This window comes from Canis lupus, chromosome 17, assembly GCF_011100685.1.
Source record: "Canis lupus familiaris isolate Mischka breed German Shepherd chromosome 17, alternate assembly UU_Cfam_GSD_1.0, whole genome shotgun sequence".
Lineage (NCBI taxonomy): Eukaryota > Metazoa > Chordata > Mammalia > Carnivora > Canidae > Canis > Canis lupus.
This window is the reverse complement of record NC_049238.1, coordinates 5843303-5870114: the sequence shown is the minus strand read 5'-3', so window position 1 is coordinate 5870114 and position 26812 is coordinate 5843303. Positions and strand designations below refer to the sequence as shown.

The following is a 26812-nucleotide window of genomic DNA, read 5'->3' as shown; positions in this document are numbered from 1 at the left end:
ACCAGGAGACGCTGGGGGCACACATCCCTGTGGCATTTGGCTGCTCCTCGAGGGGCCAGGCAGGTACCCTTCCTGCCTGTTCTCACTTGTTCTCGGCCCAGTAAAGGGCCCAAGCCAGGGTGGACACTCGGGAAATGTTCGTTGTATGAACAAGAGGGGATCAAAGAAGGGTTCCCAGAGGATGTGGCATTTAAGCCGAGGCTTAGTTCTTGTGTGATGAGGGAGGGAAGACGGGGAATGCCAGGCGCCGGGTTCAGAGACATGGAAATGCACACAGCTTGCAAACTGGAATCAAGCAAGAAGTCCGGTTAGGCTTTGTTTTGTCACAGGCTGTGTGTTTGGGGCAAGCGAGTTCCTGGAGGGAAGTAATAAAGATCCATCTGTTTGTTCAATAAACATTTACTTGCCATCTACCCTGTCTGAGGCTCAGTGAAGGCTAACATGAGGCTGGTGGGGGAGCCAGTCAGGCCCCCATGATGTCCTGGGTGCCGGGGTGGGACTCTGCAAGGATGGGGTGGAGGGGAGGGCATGAGGCCAGGGTCAGAAGACAGGGCGCCCTGCGGCTGTGGCTTCACCGAGGAGCAGGTATCAGAGAGGGAGGGGCAGGCGGAGCCAGGAAGCTGCTAACGCTCGGGTCTGGGGGTGCAGGAGCCTTGGTGTGGGTGCCCTGGGAGGGCCCTGGTCACGGAGGGCGTGGGATGTTTTCACGGCAGCGCTACTCGTGTTGCACGAGCTGGGAGTCGCCTGGTAAAAGTGCAGATCCCTGGCTTCATCCTCAGTGGAGAACGCAGAGATGGCGACTCCGCGGGGCCCAGGAATGTGCATTTTCATTTCGTGGGTGCGTCTTTGCCACCCCAGCAAATCCAGATGCTGCTGGCCCTTCGACGTAGCAGAGCTGCCTCTCCCTGGGCCCGGGAGCCTCGGGAGCTGGAAACCCGCTCAGGTCCCTAACCTTGCTGCTTCTGCGGGAGCCCGTTCTCGGCCGGCCCTGGGCAGACAGGGTCCCGGGGCGGGGGCGGGGGCGGGGGGCACACGGGCAAGGACGTCCCCTCGGGGCCTCACCTCCCTCCTTGCTCCTGTGACCGCGCGGCAGCTCATCGTTCCATCGTTCCTTTGTCTCCCTCTGTGTTCGAGAAGCACCTTCGATGGCCTGGGAGGTGTGAAGCAGATGAACGTGACACGCATTAGTGGGAGAGACAGGCGGGCCCACGAAGGAGGGGATGAGGCGAGTGAAGAGCAAGGACACTCAGGTACCGGGGCTGTTGCTTCAGCCTGTTTGGTTCCGGGCGGGGCTTCTGGCTGCACCGTGGGCCTGCGGAGGATCAGCGTCTAAGCGGCCGGTACCCCTTTGGCTGCCAAGAGCCTCCCATCTCTGTGGGAGCTAAAGCCACCGACTCCGCGCCCGATTTCTTTAATGAAATGCTGGGCTTCCTAGCAGGCGTGCGCTGTCGGGCGAGGTGTGTGGGTGCACAGCCCGCATCGCGGGGGGGCTGTGCCGGTGAATGCGGGGTCCCATGGGTGCTGGCTAAGCCGGCCCTGCGTGCAGCAGGTGGAGGCCGGGCCAGGCCTCGGTCAGCAGGAGGCGGCCTCCCCACCCTCGGGGGCCTCCCGGGGGCCAAGGGGGACGGTGCGGCCTGTCTTTAGGGCGTTGGGTAGGAGGGGAAACAACCGTGGTTACGTGCTTCCTGCTCCTCCGGGGAGAGGGTTGGAGAAGCCTGAAAAGCCCCGGCCTCCGGTCGGAGTGATCTCCAGCGGGGGTCTGTCCCCGCGCCCAGCCTGGTCTGCGATGCTGGTGGCGGAGAAGGCTGGCGGGTGGAAGCACCGCCCGCGGAGAAGGTACAGCGCACAGCGGGCAGCGGACCCCGCTCCCCTCCAGGGAGGGCGGGTCCACGCGGGCTTGTTATCTGCCCCAACCCCGGGGTTCTGACGTCTGTGCTCATTTTTTGATTCTGGAATAGGGTGGTTGCTTCTCTTCTCCCCAGGGACCTTTCCTTTCTCCCCGTCTTGACCTTCTCAGGAACACCGGTCAGATGCAGCGTCTGCTCCATGCGTGTGTGGCCGCGACTTCCTCTAAATAGTAATTATTAAGCAAAACCGAAGGGACGTCTCTGTGGGGATATTTGCCACCCGAACAATAATCCACTGAGGTTGTAAAGCGCTCTGTGCCCAGGTCCTTAGATCGCTCCTAGCACGATGGGCCCGAGAGCTGGGCCTGGGCCACCGCGGTGGCTTCTCTCCCCGGACACAGTCTTCGGCCTCTTGCCTCTACCCTCCCTCCCTCCCACGACGGTTTTTCCAGCCCATTCATGTTGGTTCCTGCCAGTGTCCGGAGCCCCCGCCCCCCGCCCCCGGCCCTTGGCAGATGGTGGCTGGTGAGGTCCTCTGGTTGGAGGCAGGGGCGTGCACTTGGGTATGTAGCCCAGGGCTCACCATCTGGGTGGTGCGTGTGTGTGGGACCTGCGAGGCTTCTGGAAGCCAGGCAGGAGATGAGGCAGGGCTGAGGGTGGGCCGCTCGTGCCCACAGAAGGGCCCCAGGGCACGGCGTGTGGCCTCAGGAAGGGTGCAGAAGCCACTTGGCAGTGCCGTATGCTCTCCCTCTTGTCCAGCCCAGGGCTTTGGGCGAGCCGGGTGTCCAGGGGGTGAAGACTGGAGCTGGTTTCCAGGCCTGGAATCTACATGTTGTGTGGGCTGCGAGAAGTGGGGGCCAGTGGGCTTGCTTGGGTGGCAGGAGCCAGGGGTCAGGGGTGAATTGGCAGCAGTCCCAGGGAAGGGTGGTGGGAGCTAGCTCCTCCTCCGTGGGGTGCGTCTGGCCTTACAGCCTCAGGTGGCAGGTGCTTGGAGGGAGGGGTCAGGGGGATCTAGGCTGGGACAAATCTCTCCCCCCTCCCCCCTCCCCCCTCCCTCCCTCCTCCCTTTCTTCACTTATCACCTGTGCTGTGTCTCATGCCTAGTGTCATGGGCCCTGGGGAGATGGTGAATGTGGCACGGCCCCGCCCTCAGGTGGTCTCCAGCCTCTGACTGCTTGAGGTAGGAGGGTCTGTAAACACCAGGTAAGGCCAGGCCCTAGAGTTTCCAGCAGCCCACGTGCCTCAGGAAACGAGGAATAGGGGTGTTTCTGTAGCACCTTCCAATGAAGAATGAGAACACAGTTGACGCCTCACAGCGGCGCAGGCTGCAAGGAGAGGCGCACCACGGGTGCTTATGCACGTCCCCTCCTCTGGGTCCTGCCTCAGTCCCAAGGGGGCAGCGCAGTTACTGCCAGCCCTTGGTGGATCAGGACCCAGGATGGGGAGAGGAAGCGACAGCGCCAACCTGCACAGAACCTCCTAGAGGATCTGTAAGAGAGAGGACTCTGGGTGTCAGGGGGCCTTTATTCAGTGCTGTCTGAAGGATGAGCCCCAAGTAGATGGATTCGGTTAACTCTACAAAATCGTCTTCTTTATAGGCCGAAGATGGTCAAATATGGCTTCATAGGACCCGCCTGATGTTCGAAGGGCATGTAAAAAGAACTCATCTTGTATTTTAGAATATACTGGTTGCCTCACTGTGGCCGAGACTGTCCCTCCAAGGACGCCTGTGCCATGGTGATTCTCAAAGTGTAACCCGAGGATCCATTTGGGGGTGGGGGTGGGGGTGGGGGGCAGCCGCTTGACAGTCACTGTCGGAAGGCAAGCCCCTCGTTCCCTGGGTTTAGAGATGTCCTGTGACTTGTTAGTTCACTAGCCACGAGGGTACTCAGCCTCCGTTCCAGCCTGTGTGTTATTCTTTAGTATCTTCTGGGATAAGCAGTGTTTACCGTCTGCTACAAGATATAGTTCCTGTTGGCTCTGTATTAGCCGGGGTTCTTCAGAGAAACAGAACCGATAAGGGGGGTGTGTGCGTCTAACATGTGTATGTCATACATGTATTTCGTATATATGTATATATGTGAGTGGGCAAGCGAGAGATTTTAAGGAACTGGCTCACATGATTAAGAAAACTAGCAAGTCCAAAATCTGCAAGGTGGGCCATCAGCCTGGAGACCCCAAGGAAGAGCTGATGCTGCATTTCAAATCCAAAGGCCCTCTTTGGCCAGTTTCCCTCTGGTCTGGGGGACGGACGTTTGTCTTCGTTCTCCTCAGCCCTTCAACGGATCAGATGAGACCCACCGCCATTAGGGAGGGCAATCTGCTTACTCAAAATCCACCAATTTCAATGTTAATCTCATCTGTAAACATCCTCGTAGGAGCTTCCAGAATAATGTTTGGCCAAATATCTGTGGGCCCAGCCAAATTGACACACGAACAATTTGTCACAGGTCCTAAAGTTACATCTTTCCAATATCCAGAAGTTTCTTGGTTCTGGAAGGCTGATGTAGTCAGTATATGCAAGGTAGGTACTAGACCCCATGGGGCGACAGAAATGCATGAGACTTCATGAGCAAGCCTGAATTCTTTCTACCAGGTAATTACCGGCCATGGGGTAGCCCATCTTGGACAGTACAAGCGTTATGTGATTTATAACATAGATCACATCTCAGAGTCTTCTTTGCTGCAAGCCTTTTTTTTTTTTTTTTTTTTAATCAAGCCCACCCTCCCTCCCTTTTTCCTTCCTTCCTTCCTTTAGTCAATATTTATTGGGCATCTAGCATATCCCAGGCACTAGGCCAGGTGCTGGGGGATCAGGACTGAAGACATTCTACTATCAGGAGTGACTCAGAGGGGCTCCTGGTGTAGAGCCATTCTCCTAAAGCTTACAGCCCAGCCTCGGGAGCCGGGTTTCCTTCCCGTTCTCTAAGGCTTCCGTAGCAACACGAGACCTTAACATGCAGCCTGTGGTCGTCCTGGGTCGTCCTGGGGGCAACACCACATCCTTTTTACAGCACATCTTTCCTTCTAAACAGAGGGGCCTTGTCTATTTTCAAGGACCAGCAGCTTCACTGGGCAGCTGGTGGGAAATGCAGACTCTCAGGCCACTCGCCTACCCAGTGATCCCTGCGTTTGCTGTGCATGAAAGTCTCACACCGGCTTCCCTAGTCCTCATTTCCCTCAAGGACACCAGAAAGTTCCACGTAAAATCTGGGAGACTCAAGGGCCTAGCCAGCGGACTGGCCTGCTTGGGAAGGTTTTCACCAGTGCAAGAGGTCGGACTTGATTCGGAAACCGAGCAGGGGAGGCCTCTGGGTGGCCTCTTCTCGGGCTCGGAGAGAGGCAGACCGAGGCTCCCTCCAAGGAGGAGAGCCTGCCTCCCTGCACCTGCGCTGTCCTCTCGGGGGAACTTGGGCAAGATGCTTCACTCCTCCATTTCTCGTCTATAAAATGGGGATGATGATAAAAAAAAAAAATTCCTCCTTTCTGAGTTGCTGGGAAAATTTGCAGATCCACAGGGTGTGGATGGCGTGTTGAGATCCACCAGGTGTGGCTGGTGATGTCACCGCGGCAGCAGGCTGCACAGGGTGGGGGGCGGGGGTGGCTGGAGCCCGGCTCCTCATCGCTGAGGGGCGGGGGGGCGCCTGCTGCATAGGTTGGCCCGAGGATTAAGAGGCGCTGCATGCACGACGCCGGGGTGACAGCTGTTGTGTTCATAACAACTGGCTTGTGTAACCGCCCTGCGTGCGACGACGGCAGTACGCGTGACTTCGGGGAGGCCGCGCTACCTGACTCATCCAAGGACAGGTGGGGGCAGGTTGAGGAAGAGGCCACTTTGGGCTGCGGCAGTGCCTTCCAGATTGTTCACGGAGGCACCGTTTATCCCAGGGCACTGCGGCCTAGATTCCTGAGCGGATCTGTAAGAAGCGCAGAAGTTAACATGACATGTTGCTAAGTAGATTTCTTTTAAAAGGTGTTCTCTCTCGGAGGTAATGACAGATGTGAGTGTTGCTATGGTGACAGGCTGTCTGTTTAGAAGCGCGCCGCACAATGGCTCGGACGGCTTGCCTGCAATTCACGGGTGTGGGAGGGAAGCGAGGCCCCTCTTGGGCAATTTCCGCAATTGGAAAGGAGTCTTCTCCTGCCGGGGTCCGGGTTCCAGAGCTGAGTTTGTGTTGTCCCTCGGGTGACGGGGTGAGATGGGGAGGCCGTGGCACGTATTTCAAAGGACAGAATTCTCTGCGCAGCACTCGCACGTCGAAAGTCGGAGGTCTTTTTAAGAGTTGAAGGTGATTAAAAATAATCCCGCCACGAGGAGCAGGGCCCGTAGCAGGGCCACGAGGTTGCCTCAACAGCACGAGGGCCCCCCGAGAGCCTGCGGTGCCCTGGGGGGCCCGTGGAGTGGAGGCTGGGCGCTGAGATGTGCGCATGGGTGAGCCCCGCGCCCTGCGCCCTTGGAGGTCGGGGCCGGCAGGGCTCCAGGCTTCAAGTGCGGTGGGGACGGCTGGGCCCGCGGGGCCGGGGTGAGGCGAGGATGTGTAGCAGGCTCTTGGAGGTGAGCGGGGCTCCAGCACAGTCCATTCCTACAGCTGCCGATCATTTCATCGTTCGCAAACACACCGCAGTTTATTCGGGGGACCTGTCTACGAGGCTCACGTAGGCCGCGTCCAGACTGTCCCAGTTAGGAGCAAGGCTGCAGGGACTGTGTGCACTGCTGCCCCTTGACCAGCTGAAGTAGGAGATGGATGAGTGTAGGCAGCGTTGTTTTTGTAAGAAAGGCAGACCGCCTCGTGCCGCGCCTCACTTGGATGTGTCTGGGGTCGTGGGGGCCTGACTACCCCACCCTCTCCTACAAATGGACCTGCAGAGCTTGTCTGCAGGTTCTAGCAGGGGAGCGCAGCTCCCGGTCTACCCTTGACTCCAGAATGGGGAAGGTCATCTTCTCCCCCTGAGCAGCTTTGGGAGGGATGCACCTGAAGCGGTGAGCGGGGCGGGGGACCCAGGCCGGTCGGCGAGGCAGTGGGGTGACAGATGTTGCAGCTGGAGCGCCCCCACACCCCGTTCTAGAGCAGGGTATCCCTGCCTCTCCTCGTCTGCTCGGCCCTGGCCTGCCAGTGCGACACCTTGAGCAGACACGTGTCCTCCTCTTGGCGTTTCACAGCCTTTGTACCTGTTCTTCGATTTCTCTGTATTTCATCTCTTTTGAATGAGAAAGAAAATGTCCTGCTTATGAGAACAGAAGGAACCAAGTCTCAAGGGGGTGCTGCTCATTTCTTGGTGAACCTGGCAATGGCGTCTCATTGCTGTCCAGCGAGGTGTCCGTCGTGGATTTTAACCAGGCCCAGCCGTCAGCCGTCACTGAGATTGTCCCACTAGCTATCTTCTGAGGCGCCAGCTCTGTTGCTCATCCTCTACAGCTTCTGTTCTCTTTTCCCAGCACAGCCCAGTAGGCAGCCATGCTCTCCAGAAGCCAGGCAGGCCTCTCGCTCTTCTTCTCCCGCTGGATCTCCTGGTCACAGATGCGAAGATCCACTGGCGGAGGATGGAGACACTCTCTGAAGCCAGCCGTGCCCCAGGGGTGGGATTTCCTGCCCGATATTCAGGACTCCTGGTGTTGGAAATAAACACATGGCACCTGCGAGGGGCTGCCTTGCACCTTTCCTCTGACAGTTTCTAGCAGGGACAGGGAAGGAGAGGAGATGACCCTCTGTGGGTACCTATGAGGACACGGATCCTGGCCTAGGTAGCCTCACACCTGCTAACAACGGGCTCTGACCTCAGATCGGGACTGCCTGGTCACACCGTACCACAGGCTTGCCAGCTGGCTTGCATGATGGCCAGTCGACTGTATATAATCCCACAGATGAGGACCTAGAGGCACCACCCAGCTACAGCGTGTCACCAAGCGCACAACACGGCTTGGACAGACTTGATTTGGATGACAGCTGTGTGAAAGGCCCCACAGCAGTCTGCATGTCGGCAGTGGGCACATTCTCACCGTCGGGGGCGGGGGCAGGAGTGCTGGCTCTGCAGGCTCAGACGACAAATCCCAAATCCCCTCTCTCTGGGGCAGGCTCCCATTAACCACGCTCACGGCACCGGTGCCTACGCGGTATGTCAGCTTCTTATGTTACAGGGAGAACTCCATCTGTCGAAGGGTCCGGAGAGCTGAGTGCTCTGTTTACCCTCTTCTGTGTGGGGAAATCTACCTGGCGAACTTCTTAATCCAACGGTTGCCTGGTGACTGTGGAATCAGAGCCGGGGAGCAGATCTGAATGCTTAGTGACATTAGGCTTCAGTGCGTTTCTCTCCCCGATCTCTGTTGCGAGGGGCATCTGCCAAGGGGACTGGAGAGTTAAAACCCATTTGTTTATTTATCCATGAAAGACACACAGAGAGAGGCAGAGACACAGGCAGAGGGAAAAGCAGGTTCCCTGTGGGGAGCCCGATGTGGGACTTGACCCCAGGACCCCGGGATCACGACCTGAGCCGAAGGCAGACGCTCAACTACTGAGCCACCCCGGCGCCCCTAGAGACTGTCTTGACTTTCTTCCTATTTCACTTGTGTTCATGGCTGGTCTGATCTCCAGGCCAATGGGGTCTCCTGTAAAAATTGCCCCAGCTTCTGGGCACAGTGTGGAAAAGGACTCTGGGGTCTCACTGATGTCATGTCTCTCTATTGACAGCTCTTTGTTTTGGGGGGATTGGTTTTTGGCTCCCCTTTTCTTGCCTTTGCTTGTTGTCACCACTCAGCCTGTAGGAAGTCCTCCAAAGGGCTTTCATGGGAAGTGTTGCCGTCCTGCTCCTCCCGAGCAGAGCTGGGACCCCAGCATGAGCAGCTGTAAGGGCAGATGCAGGTTTATACGGCTTATACTTTTTAGGCTCCTCTTTAAGATGAAATGCAAAATTTAAAATATAGTATCAGGTACACGAAACGACTACTTATTTAGAAAGGGCCTAGGTTAGTAAGGAGCCTGAAGCTTTCAGCTTTATGAAATGCAAGTTAAGTGGAAACTCTGGAGGAGGGTATGACACAGATGGGGCGGCTTTGAGGCCAGCAGATCCATGATCGGGACGGGATCTTAAAGGTTCTTGTGCCTAAGCTTAAAAGCCTCCATTGATAATATTGACACAAGTAATGCCTGGATTTGCTTTTCCACCTATAAGGGAAGGAAAAACACAGAACCAGTTGTGTTGCTCAACCTGCCTGCTCCTGTAAGTGTTCCCTGCGGACAAGTCGGGGCGCCCCCCTGGGCCTTGTGCATGTCTACAAGAGTTATTTCAAGGGTTACGGGCTCATCTGCGGTATGTCCACCCACGGTTTACGTGACCAGTCACTTCGTGATAAGCCCGTGGGTTTATTTCAATTGGTTGCTTTTACAAACAGGGTGGCGGTGATGGTCTTTTTGTGAACATTTTCTTTACGTGTGGACATATGGGAATGTTTCCGTGGGGTAGGCGGCTGGAAACGGTGTGCTGGGTGAAAAGGTGTGGGATTGAACGTGTTGGTAGATTCAGTGAATCCCTCTCCAGAAAGATGACCCCGATTTACACCCGTCTGATGGCATAATAGTACTTCTTTCTCTGTAGCCTTCTCAGTGTCTCTTTTTGTCAACACGATGGGTAATAAATGATATTATTGGGATTTTTTTTGGGATATTGGTTTTTTTTTTTTTAAAAAGATTTAATGTATTTATTCATGAGAGACACAGAGAGAGAGGCAGAGACCTAGAGAGAGGGAGAAGCAGGCTCCGTCCAGGGAGCCCGATGCGGGACTCGATCCCAGGACCCCGGGGTCACGCCTTGAGCCGAAGGCAGACACCCAACCACTGAGCTACCCGGGTGTCTCCTGGATACAGTTTTAATATGAATATATATGATTGTTAGTGACTAACTTTTTTTTTTCTTTGACTTGGACTAACCCCAGAATGAATGCCTTTTCCTCGAATGGAGAAAGCCAGAAAATCCCTTTGAACCGGTGTTGAAAACATGTACGGATTCTGGCCATTACCACCTGGCCAGTGCCACCAGGTTCCTTGGGCTGGCTGGGTGACTGCAGTAGCGTCTTCACTGGTCTTCTGTCTCTGGTCTCGGCTATTTCAGTGATGGCCTTCAGATCATCCTGTCATAGCTCCTGTCCTTGAGACCTTCCAAAGCACCTGCCCGCCCATCTCACTCACCAGTGCACAGAAGGTGAAGCCCTTATAATGTCCTGGAAGGTCCCCACGGCCTGGGCACCGTGTCATTCCCTGTCCTCGCTCCATCGCTAACTCAGTTCCAGGTCCACTGCCCTCTCTGCTCTTCTTCTGGTCAGATGAGCGTCCGCGTAGGGCTTTGGCACAGGCCATCCCTCCATCTGGAAGGTTCTTCCCCCAGATATTCACACAGACAACTACCTCACCTCCTTCTCATCTTTGTTTAAATGTCATTTTCTCAGGAAAGGCTACCCACATTTGAAACTGCCAACTCTTAATCTCTGTAGCTACGTTTCTAGATTTCGGTGGCACTTTTGAACATGTTATATAATTACTTACTATTCTGTTTATTGTTCATTACCTACCTCTTCCAGCTATAATGTCAGATTCTTGAGGAGAAGGCTCTCTCTCTCAATTTATTTTAAACGAGCAAATGAAATACCAAAAACAGTTCACCCATTTCTCCTACTCTATACCCCACACCCCTGGCAACTGCTAATCTGTTCTCTGCTTCGTTGTCTGTGAGCGCAGGGTTTATTTTAATTAATTTTTTTCTAAAATTCCACGTGTAGGGGAGATCATTTATCTTTCTATGTCTGACTTGTTTCACTTAGCATATTGCGCTTGAGGTCCATTCATGTGGCAAACGATGAGATTTCGTTCTTTTTTATGACTGAGTAATAACCCACTACGTGGACATACCACAGTTTCTTTATCCATTCATCCATCAGTGGACACTTGGGTTGGTTTCCCTGTCTTGGCAATTGTAAACAATGTGGCAAAGAACAGGGGGGTGCATCTTTTCAAGTTAGTTTTTTCATTTTCTTTGGATAAATATTCAGAAATGGAATTGCTGGATCATGCGGCAGTTCTGTTTTTAATTTTTTTGAGGGACTTCCATACCAGTTTCCATATAGCCCATACATATATCTATATTCTCACCAACAGGGTGCCCTTTTCACCGTATCCTTGCCAACGCTTGTTACTTCTAGTCTTTTTCATAATAGTCCCTTGAATAGCTGTGAGGTGATGCCTTGTGTTTTTTTTTCTTTTTCTTTTTTTTAAAGATTTTATTTATTTAGTCATGAGAGATACAGAGAGAGGCAGAGACACAGGCAGAGGGAGAAGCAGGCTCCCTGCAGAGAGTTCGATGTGGGGCTTGACCCCAGGACCCCAGGATCATGACCTGAGCCAAAGGCAGATGCTCAACCGCTGAGCCACCCGGATGCCCGCCTTATGGTGGTTTTGATTTGCATTTTCCCTGATGGTGAGTGATGTAGAACATCATTCTGCGTACCTGTTGGCCACCTGTAGGTCTTCTTTGGAAAAACGTCTATTCAGAACTCCTGCCCATTTATTTATTTATTTATTTATTTATTTATTTATTTATTTATTTTCTCCTGCCCATTTTTAATTGGATTTTTTCTTTTCCTTTTGTTTTCTTTTTCTGTTTTTTGCTATTGAGATGCATGAGTTCTTTATTTCAGCTATTAGCCCCTTATCAGATATATGACTTGTACTTTTTTCTCCCATTTCACAGGAAAATAGTGGTAGGCAATGCTGACAAACACCTCTAGTGAAGGAATCTCAGACTGGGCCTAAGGTTACTGGAGCTTGAGGGTCACCAAAGTTCCTTGTGAGAGAAACGTTGGGTAGGACAGGACTCAGGCAGGAGCACACCCGGAGGGCCTCCTGGACAGAATGGGAGCGCTGTGAGGAGCTGCTTGGCTCTGCCTACCTGCCCAGATCCACGTTCACGAGCATGCTGTCCATTTTGGTTCTAAGTGTTATTACTGGTTTTGTAGGTACTTCCTGTTTGAGTCACCTGTGCTGACTCCACTCCTCTAGGGAGTGTCAGGTTAAGGTGGCCAGCAGCCTATCCTCTATCCTCTGCCCCTTTCTCTTGAGGCCTGTTCCCAAGCTCTGTGCCTCGTGGGATGGAGTCTGCCCCTGCTCTGTGGTGGGTCCCCAGCCAAGGGGTCACATCCCTTACGGCTCCTCTGGGAGGAGGCCCTCCCAGGGCAGGGTGGGCTGGTGTGCTGCCTTCTGGGCATGGAGGCTGTGCTCATTGTGGTGGGAGCTTCCACACAGCTTCACGCTCAGCTGCTGGACCAGACCTGGGGGGCACTCCCCAGGTCACCAGACCTGTCACACATGCCCTTGTTGGAAGGTGATGATGGCAGATCACCTGGATCACAAGGTACTGGGCACCCCCACTACCACCATCTTCTCCCTGCTCCCCTCAGGCCTCCAGAAGGGCTCAGGTATCAGGGCCTGTTGCTGGGCCTCTCTCTCTCCTCATTCATGTCACCCCTCACCGATAGGAGGAGGAGAGAACGAGGGGGGCTGCCTGTGGTTGAACTGTTCTAGATTCCTGGACATGCTGGCACCAGAGACAGAGGGCATGTGCTGTCTGGGGGGTGGGAAAGCAGCCAGTTCTGGAGGCTTTCCCACAAAGCACCTGGGATACAGCCTGTCTGCAGAGGTGACAACATGCCTCTAGTGAAACATCATTGTCAAGAGCTCGCTTGATCCTCACAGCAACACCACCAAGCAGGTGTTTTATTATTACTCCATTGCACAGATGAAGAAACTGAGGCACAGAGCAATTGGAAACTTGTTCTACTCACATGGCTAGACAGCGAGAGAGCTGGGATTCCAATGCCAGCAACCTGGCACCAAGGCCCCTGGACACATGTACCCGCCTCACCGTCGTTCTCCAACACCTCAGACAGGAAAGAAAAAACAAGGGTGAAAGGAAGCATCATATTGACTAAAATTTTTTTAAAATTTTAAATGATTTTAAAAATATTAAATGAAGGAGAATTAAATGATCAAAATGGTTTCACTGATTTTGATTCCCCGAAAAATTGTAACATTTCTTTTAAGATCATAATTGATTCTCTTGGATACATTAACAGAAATGTTTACGAACACTGTAAGAAGTCTTTTTTTTTTTCCTAAGTGCAATTGCTCCAGTGGTGTGAATTGAGTTCTGTTCGTGTGGCCAGATGTCATTGGTCACTGGCAAGGCGCTGGGTTTTTTGCCCAGGCTTTCCCTGCAGCCTGGTGTTTATGGGACAACTGACAGACAAACTAGGTTATTCAGACCTGGGAGTTTCACAGACATTTTCTTGAGAATAAGTGAAGTGAGCCTGTTTCTGCAAGAAAAATAATCGACAATATTTGTTGCCAATTGTAAAATCGAAACTTCCCAGTGAAAATTAGAATTTTAGAAAACTTGTGAGACTGATAGCTTCCTGATTCAGACTTTTCTGATGAGGTTAGTGGTTAAGGTAATGTTGTGATTTCTGGATGTTGTCTAATGAGATGTGTCAACATATCATTGGATCTGCGCAGCTCAGTGAATCAGTATTTTCCAAATGACCAATGCATGATGTTGCGAATTCACGAACAGGCAAAAAACAATACTCAAACTGCATGATAGTGGGTTTTAATACAACAGTGTTTGTAAAATTAATTGATATGGTTTCAGACTCTCTATGTTGCAACTAACCTTTAAGAAAGTGCCACTCGTTGAGTTTTGGTGTAGTATCAAAGAGGAATAGCCGCAATGATCTGAGAAGCCTATTACAAAGTTGTTCTCCAACTACATATTTGAGGCTGAATTTTCTTCACATCCTTCAAGTAAAACAACAAAGTGCACAGATTGAAAGCAGGAGCAGATGTGAGGATCCAGCTGTCTTCCACTAATTCAGACATTTTGGGAGCCCGGAAAAAGTATAAACGGTTGCCATTCTGTTCACTGTGATTTTTGCTTTGGAAAATACAGTTATTTTTCTTAAAATGTGAAATTCATGCCAATATGTAGTGAATCTGTATTGTGTTTTTTTGAAAGAAATTGAAAAATATTCAGAAATTTTCTCAGTTTTAATTTCTAGTGCAGTAAATATCTTCAAATACAACTCACATGAACGCCAGCTCTTAGGGATGCTCACTAATTTTGAGATGTATGCAGTGGTCCGAGACCAAAAAAGTCTGACATAAGGTGTTTCTTAGAAAAGTGAGCCTTAGTTGAGAACAGCTAAGAGATGCCGTCAAGGCTCCTGGTTGGCGATGGCGGTGCCGGGAGCGAGGGCAGGCCTCCACATGCCATTACCTGTGAGCTCACACCGACTCTAACTTCTGCCTTCCGTGCAAATGGCCTGGGCCCCGTCCGGTGTGGTTCGGAGAGCACTGGGCAAGTCTCCTCTGCGGCAGGCTATTTAAAAGCCAAATGTAATGTGGGCACCAGCATTTATTTCTGAACAATGTGCGAAAAGAGAACAGCAGAATATAAAGTTCAAGAGTGAATGTGCAGTGAGTAATGTGGGTGTCATGTACCATGGCCGGGGAGAGGGAGGCGTTACCAGGAGGACTCGGGGGACCACGCCGACTCGGGGAGTGTGGGTGCTCCTGAGGCGCACAACGCGCACTGCAGGCCTATTTCCCATCGGCCTGTCCTGTCTGCTTTTGCTGCCTGCCCGTCTCACCCTGGACTGTTGGGAGTGGGGCCTCAGGCACACAGCTTTAGTGGCTCTGCGCTATTGACCTCTAACATGCTTTGGAGGTCATGCTTTCCTCTCTGCCAGGAGGGGACTGAGTTTATGTTCTTAGATTTCTAAGTGGAAGGTTATCTTTGTATTTCTGAGCATTAAAGAACTAGAGTAAAGCACCTCCAGTGTTTTTTTTCCTGGGGGAGTCCAATTGATGAACGGATCTACCTTCTTCCTCATTCCTGACAATATTGACCTTGTCTCCGCCCTGCTCTGGATTTAGAGATGCATCAGACACAGCCTTGCGTGAAAGCCCTCGGTGTCACCGGGAACGTCTGGGCAGCGGGAGATGTGCGGGGCCCAGGGAAAGCCATCTCCTCAGGCACCGGGTTGGGTAGTAGCCAATGTTCATACAGAAGGATGCTGGGAACCATTGCTCAGATGACCCAGAGGGAGTAAGCAAGTCGTGATGATGAGGACAGGGCTGGAGGTTTGGGGAGGAAAGCTCAGACAAGTTTCCTGGAGTAGTTTGCTTGCCTCAACGAGTATTTTTATTTAGCTGAGGCTGTTGAACACACACTGCCTTGTGCCAAGTCCAGCCTCGGATGGCTGGGGTGGTCTCAGACAGGTTCTTTGAGAAGATGGGGCTTGAACTTGACCTTGAAGGTCAGGATTTTGGGTAGGTGAAGAGGAGCAGGAAAATCATGCAAGGGTTAGCAAGTGGGGCGATCAGAGGCACGGAAGCAGGAGATTCAAAGCATGTGGACCAGCTTACCCGGAGCACCCGGGTTGTGTGGGGTGCAGGTTTGGGCTGCACAATAGAAGGTCTTGAACTCCGGACTTGAGTTTGGAGCCACAGGTGGTCTTTGAGGGGTGACGGCGCCTGTGTGCGTAGGGGCTCTCAGAAGGTGACACTGATGGCAATGCTCGGAAATGACTGGAGGAGAAACTGTAGCCCTGGAACCACTGGGGTGTCTCTTCAGGGAAAGATGAAGAAAGAAGCGCTCTAGGGGGACCAGCTGAAGTCGTATGGCGAGGGGGTGGGAGTGGAAGCTGCTGCCAAGTTTTTAGCCCAACGCCAGCGAAATACACTTGTGTTTCCTTACATAGCCGAGCGCGCCGCTGATCTTTAAGAAGTGCTCGTCTTCTTTGGCACTTAGTTTCTGGGAAGAACAGGAGGAAGAACTCTCTCAGGCTGGGAATCAAGTTTTAGCTCACTCCGAGGCTATTCTTCTTAAGAACACACGGTTAGGATTTCAGGGAACCAAAGGACAGATAATGAGCTCACACCTGACGCTGCTGGTGGATGCCCGTGTCGTCTACTAGCCCGAAGAGGTGGGCAGCCTGGGCGTGCCCCCAACCCCACTTCGGGTGGGCATACCCTGCCGTGTGCTTCCCTGGGGCATGGCCCGGACCCTGACGACTTGCCTCTCGTGAGTAGACAGCAAACACCAGCAACAGTGATGAGATGCAACTTCCGTGACTGGAGCACCAGTCGGCTGTGACCTCTGTCCTGTTGTCCCTCTCTTCCGCTGCCTCGCTCTGAGCGGAGTGGCTGCTACGGTGTGAGCTGCCCCGTGGGGAGGCCCACGAGGCGAGGATGTGAGGTCTCCAGCCACAGCCAGCGGAGACCTGAGGCCTGCCAGAAGCCACGAGAGTGCGCTGGGAACTCAGTGTTTCCCTAGTCTCCTCCTGAGGTGATGCACGCTCTCATCTTTTTTTTTTTTTTTTAAGATTTATTTATTTATTTGAGAAAGAGAGCAGGAGTGGGAGAGGCAGAGGGAGAGAGAGAGTCTGAAGCAGACTCCATGCTTAGCATGGAGGAGGCCAGCACGGGGCTCCATCTCATGACCTCAAGATCACAACCTGAGTGGAAACCAAGAGTGGGACACTTAGCCAACCGAGCCACCAGGTCCCCCAGGATGGCTGTCATCTTATCTGCAGCTCAAGAGAGGCCAGCAGCTAAGCCAGCGCCTGATTCCTGACCTACAGGAACTGCCAGATGACAAACGGATGTTGTGTCAGGCTGCTAAGTGTGGGGATATTTGTTACACAGCCATAGGTAGCTCATACGCCCGAATCCCTTGGCAATGTCGGAGAGCACTTTTGGCGTCGGACCGCGTGGGTTCATGTCCTGGCTCTGCCATCTACAAGCTGCCCAACCTTAAGCTAATTACTTCTGTGTGTTTCAGTTTCTTCATCTGTAAAATGCGAGCAAGGATAACACCTGTGCCGGCGTGATTGTGAGGATTGGCCAAGGCAGCTCCTATACACTGATTGCGACATTGTCAGGGCTCAGTGAGCATTAGCTGCCGTTGTTGTTATTGTCTGTCCCTTGAGGGTGGGCCTGATGCGATCTCTCCTACAACTTCTGGTACACTGCTCTACCCATGCTAACCTCTCCCGCTTGCAGCTTCTGTGGCGTCTTGTCTGTACTTTACACCCTCACTTTCCATTTGAAACCCTCTGCCCTCTGACTTGTTCTCAGCTATAGAAACTCTTCCCAACTCTGAAGTGTCTCCAGAACTGTGCAGAGTGCTTGACACAGAAAAAGGGATTAGGGATTCAAGAAAGCAGGTGGATGAGGAGGGAAAGAGGCTTAGAAGTGACCTCCTTGTGGCCAGGGACATGTGGAATTATTGGTTACTGTGTGACAAGGGCCAAGCACCTGTTCAGGTGTGAAACAATCCTTTTTTGTAAAGATTTTATTTATTTGTTTTAGAGAGAGAGAGAGCATGTATGAGCAGGGGGAGGGGCAGACAAGGAGGGACAAGCAGACTCCCTGCTGAGTGGCCCTTGACATGGGGCTCGAACCCATGACCCTGAGACCATAACCTGAGTGGGATGTTTCACAGACTGTGCCACCCAGGTGCCCAGAAGCGATCGTTACACTGACGGGGTGAGCACATGTAGGACAGTAGCTTGGCCATACACACATACACGATGGCAGAGGGCAGCAAAGGGGGGACATGGCAGTCCCTGCTGGGGTGGCCCCTGTGACCCAAGGGGACTTTTTGACAGCTGTCTGTTGCAGGGACGGAAAACCTGGAGCCCAATGGGAATTCTGCTGACTCAGTGAAAGTTCACCAAACCTGGTTGAAGGGACAGGGATTTGGATGATGGGGAAGGAGGCCCGGGGAGGGAGAAGGAGGAGATCCTGACCAGCAGAGAGAAGGTACCGGCTGCTGCTCCTGGGCACACGGCCAAGCGAGGATGGACCTTGTCACCTGGGCCCTGAGCACTGTAGACGGGGAGACGACGAAGGGGGTCTGTCTATGGTCCTGCCTGCTGAGCTCTGGGCAGGCTCCACGAAGGGACCGTCTGCAGGGAGGTGGCCTCCTGAGCCCCCCTTGCAAGGCCCTCGTTAGCACCTGCCTTGGAGGCAGTGGGGCTTGTTCAGACACCCACAGGCAGGGGCGCCATTCGCTCATCCACGTGTGTTTTCGGAACACGCCCGGTGCACTGGGCCACCCGTGGGGGCAGGGTAAACCTAGGGGCTCCCACCGTCTGGGGCAGGAGGATGGGGGTCCTGCCTCAGGTGGTGGAAACGTCCTGGGGCTTCTGCATGGTCACCCTGGCTGGGAGTGCCCAGGTGGCAGGTGGGCTGGGCCTCCCGTAGCTCAGAGACAATGGAGACAATGCCCCGGGGAAGGCAGTGCCATTCCTGATGGGCCACTCCCAAGGGGCAGTTACCAGCCCCCAGGGGTGGGGAGATAAACATTAATTAACCACACACGTAAGTCAATGATTCCAGACTTATTAACAGCTACGAAGAAAATGGTACGGAAGGTCAGAGGCGGGTAATACGAGACACCTCCTGGGGAGTGGGGGGCAGAGGTGCAGGAGGGAAAGAATGTCTTCCCGAGAGAAAGCCGTGATTAGGCTGACATCAGAAGCAAGAGTGGGGCATTGGGTTGGAGGGGTGGGTGCTGGGGGCAGAGGAGAGGAAGACTGCTCTGGGGGTGGGGGGGAGAAGGAAGGAGAGAGGTGAGGGGTAGAGGGCGGGAAAGAGGGGGGGTAGAGAGGGGGAGAGGGAGAAAGAGAAGGGGGTTGGGGGGAGATGGAGAGAGAAGGGGGTAGGGGGAGAGAGAAGAGAGTTGGGGGATGCAGAGAGAGAGGGTAGGAGGAGAGAGAAGAGGGTTGGGGGAGATGCAGGGAGAGAGAGGGGTTGGGGGGATGCAGGGGGGTGGGCTGAGGCTAGCGCGCATGCCAGCCCTCGAGGGGATGCGGTCCGTGTCCCCGCTGCTCCGTGTCGGGTGACCTGGGCGGCGCGAGGACAGGAGGGGGAGGCTGCACGGAGTGCGGGGCGCCGGGGCGGGAGGGCAGACGCGTGGACGGCTCGGCCGATGCCGGGAGGCCGGGTGCGGCAGAGACGGGGCGGCGGCCTCTCAGGAAGTGGTGGCCGGGAGGCTCGGGGCTCCGCGCTGGAGGAGGGGGCCCCGTGGTGCTGCGGCGGCCGGGGACACCGGGCTGGGCGGCGGGAGAGGCGCTGCGCTCACAGAGGGGCAGGGGGGCCGCCACCCCAGTGAAGGCTCCGGCACCCGGAGGTGGGTGGCCTGGGACAGATAGAGGACGCGGCCAGGGAGACGGGGCCAGGGAGACAGGGCCAGGGGGACGGGGCCAGGGGGACGGGGCCAGGGAGACGGGGACAGGGAGATGGGGACAGGGAGATGGGGCCAGGGAGGCAGGGACAGGGAGCCGGGCCCCTTGGCGGGAGGGTTGAGTAAGAGGGGGATTGAGAAACGCGGCCTGGACGTGGAGAGCGGGGCCCCTGGTGACGTCGGCCAGGGCTGACGTGGTGGCCGCCCGGGTGGCCCCGCAGGCGGGAGGACAGGAAGCGGAGGCGGCCTGACAGCCCTTTGAAGAAGTGCTGGAGGGTAGCGCGGGCGGGAGCAGGGGGGCTGCGGCGCCCCGGTTCGGGCTGGTGGGGGGCGAGCAGGCCTTTGCAGCCCAGAGCCGCCCCCACGGGTGTCACCGCAGCCACATCCCCGGCCCTCCCGGAGACACGAGTGCCACGACCCCACGGCCCTCTTGCCCGGCGGTGCCACGGCTGACCCCGCACGCGGGAGCCCCGGCGCCTGTACGCGCGGCCACACCGGGCAGCTACCCACAGGCCAACCCCGGCGTCCACACATCTCCCCGACCCGTGTGCCCTCGAGCCTCCCGCTGCCCCGCCGGCCTCTCGGGGGCAGCGGGCGGGTGGGTGCTGGACGGCGGAGCACCTGGCCGTGCTGGGGGCCTCTGCATCCCCCAAGTGGGCACAAATCGGCGATTTTTTAAATCAATCTCCGACGGAGCCACTTGTTAAACACCCAGCAGCCCGGCGCCCGGCTCGTCTCCAGGGGACCCCGGGGACGCCTCCATCTCAGGGAGACCTCTGTGCTGGGCAGCGGCGCGGGGCCCCTCGGAGCGGCCCATCTGCTCCGCACCTGGGGGTCTTCACCGCCCGAGACCCTGTCTCAGGCCCCGGGGTCGCGGAGCTCTGGGGGCACGGGCAGGAGGGGCCACCTGCCACCCTTCTGAGCGCTGTCTGCCACCCAGCCTGTGGCCCCTTTCCTGTCGTCCCCTCCCCCGAGCATGGGCCCAGAGGGGGTCGTAAGAGACCCTCCACCTGCCCGGCCCGGCCCCGTAGGATGTTGCTCTGTTCACTCCATTTTATAGATAAGTAAACTGAGGCGAGGGAAGGGGAGCTGCCCAGGGCCCAGGGGGACCCGGACTCGGCGGTCCCATGGCCTGGCTTCTGCGTGCTGCTGTCGCTGTGTCAGTCGCGGGTGCGTGTGAGAGGCTCGAGGGGGCCCGGGGTGGTCGTGGGGCTTGAGCGGGGCTGCGTCGCCAGCTGCCCCCCACGAGGCCGGGCGGTCGGTGGGCTTCCCCTTTCTGCCCTGCAGCCTGCGCCGTGCCCGTGGCCAACCTGCCGCCCGCCGCGGCCGCCCCCACGTGACGGACCGGCCCGTACATTTCCCCATTCAGCTGATGGTGAGTGCTGTGCTATTTTAGGCCCACATGGAAGTATTTTTTTTTTTTTTTTTTGTAAGGACCATCTGCTACCGGCCCCAGCCCAGATGATACAGTTAGAACCTACCCACAGCATCCTCTCCCGCCTTCAGACAGTTCCAGGAACAAGGGTGAGTCAGTCGCCCAGCTGAACTCCTGTCTTGCTACCCCGAGCGATGGCCCGGGTGCCAGCAGAGGGGGCCGCTCCTGCCAGAGGGGCAGGTGCACCTGGCCGCCTCTCGGAGGCTCGCGGGGCCCCCGCCCGCTCCCCCGGGTGCCGCTGCCTGCAGGGAGAGCCTGAGGAGGGCCCCAGGAGGGCTCAGGTCAGCCCCTCTTGGCGGAACCCCTCCCCCCAGGCCACCCTCGGTTCCCAAGTTCCAGTGGGGACCCTGGAGCTCCCACCACAGCTCGTCAGGAAGCCCGGCACAGGGAAGTGAGGGCCTGGCGGGGCCTGGCTCACCGCCCTGCCCTGGAGGTCCCCTGGAAGCACCCCTGTGTCTGTTTTGGGGTGCAGAAATGTTGGGCCCCATCTCACTGGGCTGCTTGGGCCAACGGCGTCACCGCGGACCGCAGGCCCTCAGCCAGAGGCTTTGCTCATCTGCTCTGTCCTTCGCGTCCACACCTCGCGGCTCCCTGTGCTCGGAGGATATTTAAATGCAGTCCAGTCGGTCGTGAATCCGGGCGCTGCCCCTTTATAAGGCCTGCGACCCGGGGCAAGGCGTACTTCATCCCCAGAGCCTCAGTTTGCTCATCTGTACGGTGGGGGCCAACCTGACCTAGTGTCCGGCGGGGCTGTGGGCATTTGGTGGGGCGGGGTGGGGCAGGACGTGGCACGGTGCCTGGCTGTGATGCCCACTGTCACCGTGAACCTCAGAGGGTCTGTCCTTCGACCTGGCTGACGAGCCGGGGGGCGGGTATTGGAAAACACGGGTCTGTAACTTACAGATGCAGCACTTCCCGCCTTGCATTCTTGCATTTTCCGTGTGCCTGGCCCCCTCCTCCTGAGAGGTGGCTGTTCTGCCTGCAGGGACCCTGGTCCAGGAGGTGCAAGAGCATGACCTGCAGTGCACGGCCCGGGGCCTGATGACCAGAGCCACCGCCCCCACCGGCAACAGGAGGCCCTGGACCTCCCGAGCCAGGGGCTTCCTTGGGGCCTCCTTCTCCCTCTGACCCCCAGGAAGGGGTGGCTGGGGGCCCTGGCCACGCTGTGCACGTGCTGGCCACGCGGGCGGTGGGCCCCGGGGCACAATCGGGGGGTGCAGCCGGCGGGAGTGGCCCACCAGCGGGCGTGGGGCTGCGGCCTGCCCGCGCCACTTCCTGTCCCGGAGTCTCTCCGCCACTGCTCCGTGCCGTCCTACAGTTTATCTGTGGTCAGTGCTCTTACCCATTTCCTGCAGCTGCTACTGGTTTTTCAGTCAGCTCCGTGAGCTACAGTAACTGGGGAAGGACACGGGCTTCGTGATTCACCAGCCACGGGGCTGGCAGGGTGCAGGGGACCCGTCCCTTGGTGTGCGGAGCGCGGGGACCGCCCCACCTCTGTCCCCCGGGCCTTCCCCCAGGCCCAGCGACCCAGCCACAGAGACACAGAAAAGACCCACACATTCATTGTGAACCGAAAGCCGGTGTATGTGCGTGTGTGCACGCGCGTGTGGGGTATAAGGGATTTTTTTCTTTTTTATTTGAATGTGCCCAAGCCAAAATAAATGGTATCATGGTTTGAGAAGTCAGAGCGTTACCCTAGGCTGCGCTTCGCCCCTTTCACGGGGAGCCCCAGGTCCTCTTGAAGGTGTAACGGTGGTGAGCTTGCAGTGCCCCAGATGAGGGTAATGGAGTCACACTGAGAATTTTATTTCCTGGCATTTCTAAAAATGCAGAGGAAAATCCCCCACTGCAACAGATGACTCCTTCAAATAGAGCACTTAGAATGGGCCCATTAATTGTTTTTATGCTCTGGACCAGAGGTTCAAAGTAGTCCAAAACACCGATGAGCATTTAGTGAAGGGTTATAATTGCCTTGAGCTCTTCTCCAGGATGAGGTCAAGAATCGGGGGGATGAGGTCAAGAATTGGGGGGATGAGGTCAAGAATCGCAGGGGTGAGCTCAAGAATCTGGGGGATAAGCTCAAGAATCTGGGAGATGAGCTCAAGAATCAGAAGATGAGATCAAGAATCGATAGATGAGGTCAAGAATCAGGGCATGAGGTCAAGAGTCAGGGGGATGAGGTCAAGAATCAGGAGATGAGGTCAAGAATCAGGGGATGAGGTCAAGAGTCAGGGGGGTGAGCTCAAGAATCAGGAGATGAGGTCAAGAATCAGGGGATGAGGTCAAGAATTGAGAGATGAGGTCAAGAGTTGGGAGGGATGAAGTCAAGAGTCGGGGAATAAAGTCAAGATTCGGGGGGTAAGCTCAAGAATCAGGAGATGAGATCAAGAATCAGGGGATGAGGTCAAGAATCGGGATGAGATCAAGAGTCAGGGGGATGAGGTCAAGTCAGGGGGGTGAGCTCAAGAATCGGGGGATAAGGTCAAGAATCGGGGGATGAGGTCAAGAATTGGGAGATGAGGTCAAGAGTTGGGGGGATGAAGTCAAGAGTCGGGGGATGAGGTCAAGAATCAGAGGCAGGCATTGGTGGATGGGTGGCAGGGCAAGGCCAGGACCAGCGGCAGAGGCACTGGGAACCTTGTGCGTGAAATGCAAACCGTCCGGCTCCACGCGGGGCAAGCTGGGTTTTACCTGGCTCTGCAGGGGGTCCCGCCCGCCATTCAAGCATGGCCTCGGCAGTAGATTTTATTAATTTTCTTCATAGATGTGGCTTGTGAAGAAGGAAAACAGCGCCCCGGTGCAGAATGAAACTGCTCCTCCCGTGCACGCATGCCGCCCCCCTCGTGGTAGCACACTCTGTGCTAGACACAGCAGGGGACCCAGAGCCACTCTCAACAACAAGGATGCCACCTCCTCCGGAGAAGCTCCTGAATCTGACGCTGGCGGGGTGGAGGGGCCTGGGGAGGAGTGGGGAGGGGCTCAGTGGAGTAAGGGGTGAGATGGGGACTGTTTCATCCATGGTGGAAACTAGATGCAGGAGAGGGAGAAAGGGGAGATGATACAGTGGTGGTGGTGGTGGGGGGGGCTCCCGGCAATGGCCTTGGGGGGCTTGGGGCTCATCCCAGTTCTGACAGTGAACAGTGCGGTGGGCTCAGGCAGGTCTCTGTGCTAAGCCTCTGTTTTCTTATCTGTGTAATGGGTTTAATGACACTTCCTTTTATGATTCTTTTGAGACTTAAATGAGGTGATGTGTGCAGAGCGCTTGGCACAGCCCTCCCTATACACTATACGGACAATGATAATTTTTACATCTGAGGGCATGGGGTGCTGGTGGGTGACGTGAGCAGAACACTGTAACCACCCCAGAAATGCCTAGTACACACGCTCAGGCCTGTGGAAGCTCCTTGCTGAGCAGGAGATCCACCTGCCATTAATATTTTGGGCCATAATCATGTTTCAAATGTGTCTGAGAAAATATCTTAAATCCTAAAAAGCATCCCTCCCCTTTCTCCGTTGCCATATTTTTGGATTCTAAAATCAACAAATGCAGAATCTGACCACTTTCCAAAGCAACGTGCCTTTGGAGTGAGAACAAAAATTGCCAAGCAATGCTTCAGTTGTTCCCTTTCAAAAAGTCACAGGGCTCAGAAGACAAGAAAACCTTGGCTTTCGAAACCCACGCTGCTTGGGGCGGGGGGCGGTGGTGGTGGCTGTCAATCCCCACCACGCTCGGGCGCGATCAGCTCTGGAAGTCCCCGCTCTGGTGACCTGCTCCCCACACTTGCTGGCTGAGCTGAGGAAATGAGCTGACCAAGATTTGTTCTTCCAAAGGCAAGAACCGCCTCCCCCCCACTCCAGCCTGGGGAGCGGATGGCAGATCTGGGAGGCCCGGAGAGGACAGGTGAGCCCTTGGGGAGCACTACCGCCCCCAGGACCAGCTGGGCAAAGCCCCGTCTCCACCCCCTTCCCTTTCAAGCAGCCTCAGCGGGGATGGCCTCTAGCCATCCCCTGCAGGCCGCTGTTTTCACCAGATCCTTGCACGGGGCCGGGCCGTGGATGGGGACAGACCCGAATGAGCTCCATGAACGCGGGCCTTGATGTCAGCCGCACGGAGCCGGCGCCCACTCTGCTCTGAGGGGTCTTCTTTCTTGCCTTGCCTTTTGCACACTGTCTGCTGGCTTCAGCAGGGGGCGGGGGGAGGCGACGTTTCAGGTGGGGGCACCTCACAGCACCCAGATGCCCACATTTGGAGGTGACACAGGCAACCCAGGTGCATTCGCAGGAAAACGCGTGCAGCTGCCGCACCCACATCAAAAGCGTGTGGTCCCGGTGTGGGAGTCCGGGGCGATGGGAGCGCTATTCCTGGCACGGGCTCGGGCTTCCTGATACGCAGCCCCCCTTTATCTCGGTTTCCCCATCTCTAAAGCAGGGCAAGATCTAACTTTCCTGGTTCCACAAAACCTTGCGGGCAAACCACTTCACGGGTCGGACCCAGGGTGCCAAGGACCAGAGAGACCTTCCAGCGCGCTCCCCGAGGTTTTCTGAGAATCCACCGGATGCAGACACAACCTGCACTGTGCTTCTTAGGGGAAGCAGTGCCATGAGAAGTGCTCCCCGGTTTTGAGGTTGAGCTTTGCCGTGGCTCTCACAGCTCCGGGCTGGCCTCTGCTCTGCCCCCAAGTGCTCTTCCCAACCCACAGCTGGAGGCTGCCTCTCTTCTGCTTAATTCCTGCTGAGCACTGATGTGGAGAAACAGCCGGGGCTCCTTCCACCCCTGGCCCATCCTCCTCGACCTTCTGAAGCGAACGTGCTCACGGTGCGGGGCGGTTTCAAGCTCCCCTGCAAGGCAGGCCCCTTTTCAAGTCCCAGGCCCTCTGCTAATGCTGCTCCCTCTGCACGTTCTTCCCCTCTGACCAGCTCGGCAGACTCCTCTTCATCCTTCAGAACCCAGCTCCTTTTCATCCCCTCTGGGAAGTCTTCCCTCCATCCTCGGGCTCAGCATCAGGACCCTGGGCTGCCCTGAGGCCTTCTCCCCGCCCCCATCCCCAGGCCAGGCTGGCTGCAGTGCTTGTGGGAAGCCGGAGCCCAGGAGCCCATCATCCCACTTCCTCTCCAGACTCCTGCCCCCTGCAAGGTCTGGAATTCCCATTCCAGGAACCCCTGGGGCCGGGCAGGCTGGAAGCCGGGAGGGATGGCGGGAGACAGGTGGAGGGAGATGGTCTCCCAGACGGAAGGCAGATTGGAGCTGGGTGGGGAGGACAGCTGGGAATGTGACTGTGCGTCCCGTTGTATGTGTGATCACCTCCTGCTGCCGCAACGGGCAGGGAGGGGCCCCTCTGTCATTTCGGCGCACAGCCACGTGGGTGCTCGGTTGCGGAGCAGCAAGCCTAGGGAAGGGCCGAGCGACCGGTGCCAAGGATCCTTCTGCCCGAGGTGAGCTGCTGCCCTCAGGAGGAAGAGGTGGCCGTGAGAAAGGCAGGCCCAACTGCAGGGAGATAAAAGCCTGGGAGGGGAGGTGCCGGCAGCCCATCCTCTTCCTGCCCCAGGCTGACAGCGTGTGACATTCAGATAGCTCCCTAGGTCTGGTTTTTCCTGTTCCTGGAATTGCACATGGTAATTTCTCCGGGCTAGGTCAGAAGCGGCCGTTGGGGAGCGTCCTGTGCGCGTGCACGCGCGTGTGTGCGGTATCTCAGTTTATAGAAACAGGAGATTTGGGATTTGTATCAGCATCCCGTCCCAGGCTGCCTTATTTCCTAGAGAGGACAGGGCTGAGAGCCTGGAGCTGGACCCCCGGTGAGGTCAGGGCTTGGAGGAAGGGGCTCCTGGGTCTGGCCTGGCCGTGGCCCATGGCAGGGTCTGATCCGTGGCCTTTCTCCTCTGCTAGGATGAGGCCCAGGGCGCTGGCCTGCCGCCTGGGAGGAGCTGGGGTGCGTACCCGGCTCAGCTCAGTGGGGTTCTGGACTCTGCAGCTGGCTGGGTCTCTCAGTTCTGGTGGCCTCTGTCCTGGGCAGGCAGCACTGATGGGTAAAATGGACCTAGAGTGAGGGGAAGGGTCACTCTGGAAGGTTGGGGGGCAGGTTACAGAGGGTGAAGATGGGCGGGGACAGCCATGGGGTCTGGTGGTGGGGAGGTTCCTGGGCCCTCTGAATGGGAATGAGGGAAGCCTCCGGTTCCAGAGGCTTTAAGGCAGTGGGGCAGCTAGAGTCCTTCATGGTCGAGGAAACGGGGGCCACAGATT

The 26812-nt window shown here is 56.1% G+C and overlaps 1 long non-coding RNA gene across 10 annotated transcripts in view; it reads left to right on the top strand.

Moving 5' to 3' along the window:
- LOC111090473 overlaps nt 1–26812 on the top strand; it is a 251626-nt gene that overhangs the window by 11671 nt on the left and 213143 nt on the right. Inside the window, exons 1-2 of one of the 10 annotated variants that reach the window (XR_005372012.1) lie at nt 1630–1836; nt 20574–20663. The exons of 1 other annotated variant lie outside the window; for it this stretch is intronic. This is a non-coding gene — a long non-coding RNA (uncharacterized LOC111090473). Of the gene's footprint in view, nt 1–1621; nt 1837–18970; nt 19086–20573; nt 20664–23673; nt 24476–25924; nt 26008–26812 lie in introns of those variants that run through there. 8 more of the 10 variants (XR_005372027.1, XR_005372017.1, XR_005372021.1 and 5 more) reach the window with 8 other exon arrangements.